This window comes from Colobus angolensis, unplaced genomic scaffold, assembly GCF_000951035.1.
Source record: "Colobus angolensis palliatus isolate OR3802 unplaced genomic scaffold, Cang.pa_1.0 Scaffold55, whole genome shotgun sequence".
In the NCBI taxonomy this organism is placed as follows: Eukaryota; Metazoa; Chordata; class Mammalia; order Primates; family Cercopithecidae; genus Colobus; species Colobus angolensis.
In genome coordinates this window covers 1735949-1743633 of record NW_012119043.1, presented here as the reverse complement: position 1 = coordinate 1743633, position 7685 = coordinate 1735949, and the positions used below count along the sequence as shown (strand labels likewise).

General features: G+C 46.0%; 1 pseudogene; it reads right to left on the bottom strand.

Annotated features, from left to right (window-relative positions):
- Positions 1–6511: 6511 nt before the first annotated feature.
- Positions 6512–7408, bottom strand: LOC105525651 (annotated as a pseudogene).
- Positions 7409–7685: the final 277 nt, after the last annotated feature.

Genomic DNA, 7685 nt, shown 5'->3' with positions numbered 1-7685 from the left:
CCTCCCCACTCCATCCTTTCCACACTGCCTCCTGTGGGTTGCCACCAGTCCATTCCACATCCTCCTCTCCACTCCATCCTTTCCACACTGCCTCCTGTGGGTTGCCACCAGTCCATTCCACATCCTCCTCCTCTCCACTCCATCCTTTCCACACTGCCTCCTGTGGGTCCCCACCAGTTTCAGAAGTGAGAAGAGCTGATATCAAGATGTGAAAGCTATCTCTTTAAATTCTAAAAGAACTGGGAGGTTGAGATGGAGAAGATGAGCCAGAAGTTAGCCTGTGTCTGGAAAGGTCCTCACCTGGTGGCTCTTCTCCCCATCTTTGGAAGAACAAGAGAAGCTGAAGTCATGCTAAAATGCAGAGTGTTTTGATTCAAAAAGGATCATGAGATGGTATTGTGCGGGTCAACGCGACTCAGCGTGAACAATGTTCTCATTTACCCATCTCATCTCCTTATTTGCAATCAAACTAATAACGGTGCATCTCAATCTCAAGGGAAACCAACCACATAGATATGCAGCAGCCTTGGAAAAAAAACAGCTCCTTGCAAAGCCGATTCTGTTCTGATGGATGGGATTGGAGAAAGCTGCCACACAGTAGAGAGACCTGAGCCCTCTTCCCCACGGGGGCAGTCAGCATCCCCTTCACGGCTAAACCACCCCCTTCCCAGCAGAAGTGTGGGCCAACCTGTGAGCCACACGTGGAGGAATCAGAGTCTTAGAGGCTGAGCATTTCTTTTTTTTTTCTTATTTACTTATTTATTTTTAACGGTCAAATAAAAATTGTACATATTTGAGACTGGGTCATTTCCATCTTCTCTGTTCTATTCATACACCCAATACACAGACCTCACTCCCACCACCATCTTTATGGAGGGAGAAGGGGACAGGTATTGAAGAGGACTTCACTGGGTTCACCCATGTGGATGGACTCCGGAAAGACTGAGATCAGGTTCTGCAGTTTGCTGCAGTGGACCCACGAAACCCTTCCGAGACAGAACATCATCCCAGCCAGCCTTGGCTGCCTCCTGCCTAAGACATAAAATCTTGGCCTAACCTCTCTTCAAAGGCAGTTCAAGAATACCTTCACGATCCTTCACCTTAGGGCTTGTTAGACCCACTGGCCTGCAGGGGAAATAGATGAAGCTGGCATGGATATCTTTCCTTTGGCTCTCACAAAATCATAAGCATCTTAAAACAGGTTTCTCCCACTTATGAGGACAGCTCTCTGTGCCACTTCAACCATTAAAACGTGGTGTGGAAAAAAAAGCCACACTGCTGGGTTCAAGGTAGGAACGAAAGACTGCTAGTCAGAAACCTCCCGTTTACTCGGAAGGGCGTTGCAGAGGCCAAGTAACCATGGATTAAACACAGGAGAAGTTTCTTTCTCCCTCAGGTGGGAATGTGGGTATCTGCAGCCCAGGGCCAAGGTGTCCCAGGGCCCAGGGACCATCTCTGGAAACCCCGGCCACCCTCACCACACGTCCGGCAGGACTAATTACCAGCCTTCATTCCCTCAAAATGTGGGAAAAGGAGAAGCGCATGAATTGCCCCTGCACCACTCAGAAATGTACACATCACTGGCTCACACACCCCAGACGAGGATTTAGCTCATAAGCACTCGCTACAAGGGAGGCAGATACAGCAGTCTGCTAGGGCTGCCATAACAAAATGTCACAGGTCGGGTGGCTTAAACAACAGAGATTTGTTTTGCGCAGTCCTGGAGGCTGGAAGTCCAAGATCAAAGTGTTGGCAGGATGGGTTTCTCCTGAGGCCTTTCCTGGACTTGCAGGTACCCATCTACTCCCTGTATCCTCACAGGGTCTTCCCTCTGTTCTCCAGCATCCCTGGCATCGCTCTGAGCACCCCATCTTCCCTTCTTATCTGAACACCAGTCAGATTGCACAAGGGCCCCTCCTAAGGGACTCATTTTAACCTAACATCCTCTTTAAAACCACATTCTGGCCGGGCATGGTGGCTCACACTTGTAATCCCAGTACTTTGGGAGGCCAAGGTGGGCAGATCACCTGAGGTCACGAGTTCGAGACCAGCCTGACCAATATGGTGAAACCCCAACTCTACTGAAACTACAAAAATTGGCCAGGTGTAGTGGCACACCTGCAGTCCCAGCTATTCAGGAGGCTAAGGCAGGAGAATCGCTTGAACCTGGGAGGCAGAGGTTGCAGTGAACCGAGATCACACCACCACTCTCCAGCCTGGTGAAAGAGCAACATTCCGTCTAAAAAAAAAAAAAATCCTGAGGTCCTGGGGGTTAGGGCTTCAACATGTGAATTTGGGAAGTGGACATCACCGAGTTCATAACAACAGGGACACATAGTCTTGATCCTGGGGAGTCATGTGCCTGCTAAAAATTGGGGGATGGTGGGTGGAACTGCTGACAACAAGAAAAGGAAGAGGCTGGGTGCGGTGGCTGACACCTATAATTCCAGCACTCTGGGAGGCCGAGGTGGGAGAATCATTACAGTCTAGGTGTTCAAAATCAGCCTGGGCAACACAGAGACTGTCTCTACAAAACATAAAAAAAAAAAAAAAAAATAGCTGGGTGAAATAGCACATGCCTGTGACCCCAGCTACTTGGGAGGATGAGGCAAGAGGATCACTCCAGGCCAGGAATTAGAGGCTACACTGAGCTGAGATGACATTGCTGCATTCCATCCTGGGTGACACAGTGAGACCCTGTCTTACATAAAATCATAATAATAATTTTTTTAAAAAGCCAAAAAACAAAAAGAGGAGGAGGCTGGATCAGGGGAACAATTAACTATCTTTGCCCTAGACAGTGTCCTATCCTGGTTCGTCGCATCCACAGCTCATAGCATCTGGCATCAGGGAGGAAGTCAAACAGCTGAAGGTCTAAAGAAGGGAAGAGAACACAAAACTCACGGAGATGCCGCCTAGATCTCATGCTTGGGGGCTCGTCTGGTGTAAGTCTGCTGTGCTTTCAATGCCAAGAACACAGCTGGCCCATCATTGGGTCCTGCAGAACAGAAGCCTGTAGGGTGTTAGGAGAGAAGTTTCCAGAGCAGGCAGGAGTAAGCTTTGCAACTCCAAAAAGAGACTGAATATGCACAAGAGCAGGTATTTCTGTCCAGTTTGTTCCCTGATGCATTCTACCATGGAGAATGGTGCCCAGCACGTAGTAGGTACTCAATAAACGGCATGGACGCAGACAAGGAAGCTCAGAGGGGGAACTTTGTCTCCATCTAGGGCAGTACTGGCAGGAAACCACTCTTAAGTCATCCCTCCCCACAATCCCATCATGCTGTGTTTTCCTAACATTCTCAGCCATCTATAGGTTGATGCAAAAGTAATTGGGGTTTTTGTCACTAAAAGTAATGGCAAAACCACAATTACTTTTGCACCAACCTAATATATTTCATTATTTTAAATGACAGCATCTAGAAGCAGGGCCTGCGTTCCTAATGAGGAGGGCAGGTGAGGTATACGGGAAGGGAAAAGGTGGCTTCAACCACACAAAGGATCCTGACCGAGACCCACCTTTGAAAGCAGGTGTGCTTTGGAAATAAGTTTAGTGTTTATACATGGCCCAGAAGCAGATTCACCCAGCACAGCAGAGGAGGCAACTCGGCCGGTGCTCAGGAGCGTGAGTGGCATGGTGCTGAGCTCTCCTATGCCTGCTTCCTCACTGTAAAGTGGGAGGATCGCAGCATGTACCACAGAGAATGTCCTCAGCATTAAATAAGGTGATGCCCGAAAGCATCGAAGCGCAGTGCCTGACACTAAGCAGGTCCTCTGCAAATGCCAGCGACTGGGAGAAGTCTGTGTCTGTCAGTGCTGGTCCCTGGCTATTCTAAAGGCCTTAGAGACGTCATGAAGATAAAGACGGCTAGGGGACAGGTAGAAATGTTGCTTATTTTACATTTTAACAGCCTGTGGGACAGGCGCAGCGGCTCGTGCCTGTAATGCCAGCACTCTGGGAGACGAAGTTGAGTGGATCACTTGAGGTCAGGAGTTCAAGGCCAGCCCGGCCAACACGGTAAAACCCGGACTCTGCTAAAAATACAAAAATGCGCCAGGCATGGTGGCACACGCCTGTAATCCCAGCTACTTGGGAGGCTGAGATAGGAGAACTGTTTGAGGCCAGGGGCAGAGGCTGCAGTGAGCCAAGATGGTGCCACTGTACTCCAGCCTGGGCAACAGAGAAAGACTCGTCTCAAAACAGACAAGCAAAACCACTGTGTTTTTGAAAATAATGCCAAGAGCATGAGCTAAACTTAGAATAGTAAGAACTGAGGAGAGAGACCCACAGAAAACTTCCTAACTCATAACACATAAAAAGCGGAATGCACTGCTGGAGGGCGGCCTCTCTCGACAACAGCCAGCCATGCTTGAAGCCCTCAGAATAAACAAGGAGACCCCAGAAGACCCTGGATGAGACTTAAAGTGAAAAAATCAACACTGAGGCCCCCTGCAGAGAGAGGTCACCATGAAACCATGTCACTAAAGTCCAGCCCTTCCTGCCCCCTGAAAGGCCAGAATTTTTTAAAAGGATGGCCTTTAAGCTTTTGTTTATTAAAGAGCTCAGAAATGTGCATAACGGCAACCATTTTAAGAAACCGTGTACTGCAGCTTGTTAAATCATTGGAAATAAAATCTAAGCAAGAGTTGCAGAATTAGATTACCCAATATGAAGGAAACACACTTTCATCTCAAGTTCCTCTAAATAGATGTTATTTTCCCTTGCTGTAAAGGTAGGCTATTTTCCTTATTATTCCTTACTCAAGAAAAACAAGGAAGTGGGAGGGTGGGAGACGAAAACCCACATGGGTTAGGTGCCCCAATGTTGCAGAGCAATTCTAATCAGCATTAACATTGCAGTAGCCCAGGAAAAAGAACTGGGAGCTTTTCATCATACAGGAACAAAACTGAGAGATGAAAATGCAGTCACAAGCGTAAAAAAAGTTATTATGAAATCTGTTCAAGCCTCATGCTTTTCCAATGATTCAAGATAATCACATGAGCAGCTTCAAACACTATGCATTGACATCATTCAAACAGATAGCTCCCAGAGGTTGGATATGAGATCAGGGAATTACCATTCATCATACGTTTATGACAAATCTAATGGCCTGAACTGATCTGTGACTGGTTAGAGCTCATGTGGGTCTCTCCAACTATGGCCGCCTTGCTACTTAACGATCCTCCTTGCTTAAGAAGAACCCCCGTGGAACCCATAACGTCTCATTGGAATAAGGAATGGGAAACTCCTCACAACCCAAGGTCAAGTGCTTAAGGTGTGGATCTTCTCAACGTCCAGAGTCCTGTCATTCAAAGAGCAAATACAGAACCTCCTCTTGCTGGAGGTTAACTCCAGCAAACAGACAGACAGACGCAGGTTTAAGAGTCTGCTGTGCTACTTTCTGGACGTGGAACCATGAGCAAGGCATCTCCCCTCCTTGTACCCTGTCTCATTTTTAATATCAAGATTATAATGGCCTCTACTTCTTAGGGCAGTTACGAGGATTAAGTGAAATCATGTGCATAAAGTATTGAGCAGGATTCGTGGCACAGAGCAGGCATTTAATAAATGTTAGCTAGAACTGCTGTTACGCCCAGTACCGATAAGATAATGAAGTTAACAGTATCCACTGGGAAGGGTTTGTAAGAACATAACAATCCAAAGACAGTAATGGCGCCACTCTGGGCTCCTCCTTCCCTGTTGCCCATGTGGCAGATACAGTGGGAGCCCATATCCCCTCCAGCCAACTCGGCTGTCACCTGCAGCTTGGAGAGACAGTTCCCTCCCACATCAATGGGTCCCTTATTTAAGCACCTGCATCTCTGCACCTAGGAGTTTCCTCCAGCCATGGGAATCTGCTCAGCCTGTGTTCTGGGCAGGTCAGGAGTTGCAGAGTGAGCAACAGGACCACTGGTTTCTAATACCGCACACATAAGATACCCACTTGTGTGCAGAAAGTGTCTTCCTTTAGGCTTGTAACTCCCTTCACGTGAAAGATTAATAAGGGAAATCGTTGTATTCTGCATAAAAACTAGATCAAATTTATACACAAAATCATTTGTCTAAAAATTTAAGTTTTCAAATAAAAATTAAAATGCATTTCTGACATGCAAAATAAATTTTAAAAATTTTACAAAATCACCTTATGTCAGCACCACCTTTGTTTTTCTGTATTAAGTCAACAGAAGCTGTGCTACTTTCTTAAAACAGACTTTTATCTCGCATGTATATTTTTGTCTCTCTATCATTTCCATGTCTGACCACTGCTACTACTATGTCTTATCATAACATTCCATTCACACTTAAAACCAAGCAAAGGGTGAAGTTCCATCCTTAACAACTAAACAGACATTTTTGGACAACACATTCTTGGCAACGAAACCTGGACAACATTTATCAAACATGATAGGGAAATTTATCACTCTGCATTATAAAAAGGACAGCCAGATATCAACTGTTACAGAAATGAAATAGATGGAAAATTTTTAACAAATTGTTTAAACTTTTTTCTTAAAGAGACTTCCTCCACTGCCAGAGATCTGGAATAGCCTCCTGGTCAGTCATCCAGAAGCAATTCTTCACATAATTGATGAACTTGGCTTCCTCTTTGGGAAGAAAACCACCTTTTTCTCTATTTCCATGCATTTTTGCTCTAACATCTTCTACAGAACTAGGTCCTTTTGGTGTTTTGGGAGTTTTTTCCTGTTTTTTGAAGGATTCTTGTCCTTTTGATCTTGGTGTTGATGATGGTTTTGAGTCTTTTCCATTCTGATATGACTTGTGTGCATTTTGGGCTGGAGTATCTCATATAGATTTCTTCATTGGTGCTTTTTCTTCAGTTTCCTCATTATCAAAATCATCATCATCGTCATCAACATCAAAATCATCATCTTCATCATCATCAAAATCATCATCATGACTAGCATCATCTTCGTCAGCAGCAAGTTTTACTTTTTTCTGTGGAACCTTGCTACCACCTCCAGGGGCAGCCTGTTTTCCAGATATACTTAAGAGTTGGTTTCACATCCTTGTCTTCATCTTGTGACTCTGCATCTTCCTCCATAGCTACAAAGTGCTGTCCACGAGCATGCACTGGCCCTGAACGGCACTTCAACCATAAGATCACTGGTGGTGTGATTTCAAAGCCCCCACTGGCTGTACAGGCATTTACAAAGTTGCCAGTATTACTTTAATTGGACTGCCTTCATAATTCATTGCCTCGGCTTCAACAACGTGCAATTCATCCTTTGCCCCAGTCCCTAAACCAACCATTCTTAAAGATAACTGGTACTCTTTTTCATCATTATCCACCCTGAAGTGATAACCTTTGTCAGCCTTGAGTTCACAACTGAAAAGATAGTTCTAGGGCCTCAGGGGGCTCATGTCCATGACCACTGAATCTTCCATTGGGTGTTAGCATGCACTTACGTGGGAGAGAAGGCGGACAGAGATAAATGACCACTGCTCAAGAGAACAGCCATGCAGGATGGAATCACACCAGGGAAAGCTCTTTTTATTTTTACTTACTTATTTATTGAGACAGGGTCTCACTCTGTCACCCAGGCTGGAGTGCAGTGGCACGATCTCGGCTCACTGCAACCTCCACCTCCTGGGTTCAAGCGATTCTCCTGCCTCAGCCTCCCAAGTAGCTGGGACTACAGGTACACGCCACCGTGCCCAGCTA